This window comes from Notothenia coriiceps, unplaced genomic scaffold (genome assembly GCF_000735185.1).
Source record: "Notothenia coriiceps isolate Sejong01 unplaced genomic scaffold, NC01 NC01_scaffold00037250, whole genome shotgun sequence".
NCBI classification, from domain to species: Eukaryota; Metazoa; Chordata; class Actinopteri; order Perciformes; family Nototheniidae; genus Notothenia; species Notothenia coriiceps.
The window spans coordinates 8358293-8360590 of NW_011369951.1; positions in this window are offsets into that span (position 1 = coordinate 8358293).

Consider the following 2298-nt stretch of genomic DNA (forward strand, 5'->3'; position numbering starts at 1 on the left):
GCCCTCTCTGCCACACACACACACACACACACACACACACACACACACACACACACACACACACACACACACACACACACACACACACACACACACACACTGTGATTTATCTAGTCGTTTTCTGATACCAGGCCAGAATGCTATCAGCTGGTAGGTGTTGTCATGTACACAATGAAAAAGCACACGGTCCTTTATTGCTGGGCCTAAATGGTGAGCGATGACTGTGCAGGAAGAATGTAGTAATAACACAAAGGGGTTATTCTGTGTGTGCTTTGTGTGTCTTTTAAAAGGCGAGTAGAAAACACAAATAAATGTTAAGGGTAAGAAATATATTCTCCGATGTTTTCATGTAGGGAATAAATTCAATATGTTTAGACTAGCTCAACTACAAGTTAAACATAAAAGCATAATAGGCCTTCTGTAATTTGAGCTAGTGTGAAAACGAATTAGCAAGAGAGCAGAGAGGTCGACACAGTTATTCAAAGTCACAAATAAACAGGTGGAAAACAGGATAAATGGTTGAAACAGATATGCAGGCTAATGTAGCTCCATCTGGACATCCATTTATTCCACATATTTAAACGCTATTACAGTATTTATTCACCGTACAATATTTCATTTTCCATACAGTTCTATCTTCTTCTTTTTTTTACGCTTGTTGTATCCTTGCAGCGTTGGAGGTAGGGCTGCTCAATTAATCGTATTTTAATCGCAATAACGATTTTGGCTTGCAATGATTACGAAAACAACGTAATTGAAATAAAACGATTTTTTAATTATTATTATAAACATTTTTTTTTTTTGGTTTTTCAGTTCAATTATATTTAAAATTCAAGGTAAAAACATAATGTTCACATTTTTTTTTTCAATAAATGGATGTTTTCAAAGTAAATGGATAATCGTTTTTAATAATCGTGATATCAATTATTGACCCAAATAATCGAGATTATGATTTTTGTCATAATCGAGCAGCCCTAGTTGGAGGAGACTTGGACTTAAGATTGAAATGCCAAAACTATCATGTGCCTTTTGTATATAAGACAAATAAAGCCTTTGAGCCGTTGTGTACCAAACAAACTAAGTGTAAATATCTAAAGGAATGGATAAGTAGTACTACAAATACTTGAGTTCCATGAGTGTGTGAACAAATAATAGCATCAATATCCACTTTTGTGTAATAAATTGAATATCCAATTACAAAGCAGATGAAATGAACACACAAGTGGTACTTGAGTTTATCTGGCACAGCTGTAGGGTGCATCTGGCAACACATGGTGAACTGATGTGGGGGGAAAGGCAATAGGAGAAAACAGCTCCTGAGGGACGTACAGGGAAATCCACAATCAAAAATTGCACTCCTCTATCCCTGGAAATGCTGTAAACATTCATCTCTTTTATTATTTCTGCAGCAGAATTGGTGTGTTTGTCTCTTCTCAACATGAACTCCTCTCCTTGTGATCCCTTCCTTCCTCCAGGGATTGGCTGTGACAATGACGGTGGGAATATGCTCCCTTATTACCCTCCTCTGTCATCATTTGTGACAGATTATATGGACAACCAAGGTTGGTTACACAACCCCACACTGGGCTCTTGAGGATCATTTGATTGATTTCTATCTTGTATAATGCCTTGTTACCTGCTGCCATGGTAAACTCCGGGACAGTAACCCAGTCACTTAGCGGGGTCAATCACAGACGAGCTACTGAGTGTGTTAACGTGCTGAGACCTCAGGAGGATCTGCTGAGTTTCACTTTGAGATTATGAAAATGGCCGTCTCCAATGTGAACATCAGCGTTACATCAAGTAGAATTCTGTCCATAGCCCTAATCATAGCAACACAAAAACTATCCTCTTGAATTGGAAATCACGTCCCAAAAGCAATATCACAATCTGGAAAAATCCTTTTATGGAATACATTTCAATTATCTGCTGGCATAACAAGACAAACCACTTATATTGATGCAATCAGGAACCAATTAATTGATACATTTAATTAATAATCCTCACTCCTTTAAGGTCCTGCTACTATTTACATGCCCCCCCCCCAGGGTACATGACTATTATATCGTTACTCATATCATTTTAATTATAATTTTGTCATTTATTACTCTCTTTTTGTCTAACCCCTCAAATGCTAACACGCACGCACGCACGCACGCACGCACGCACACACACACACACACACACACAACACACACACACACACACACACACCACACACACACACACACACACACACAACAACACACACACACCACACACACACACACCACACACACAACACCACACACACAACAC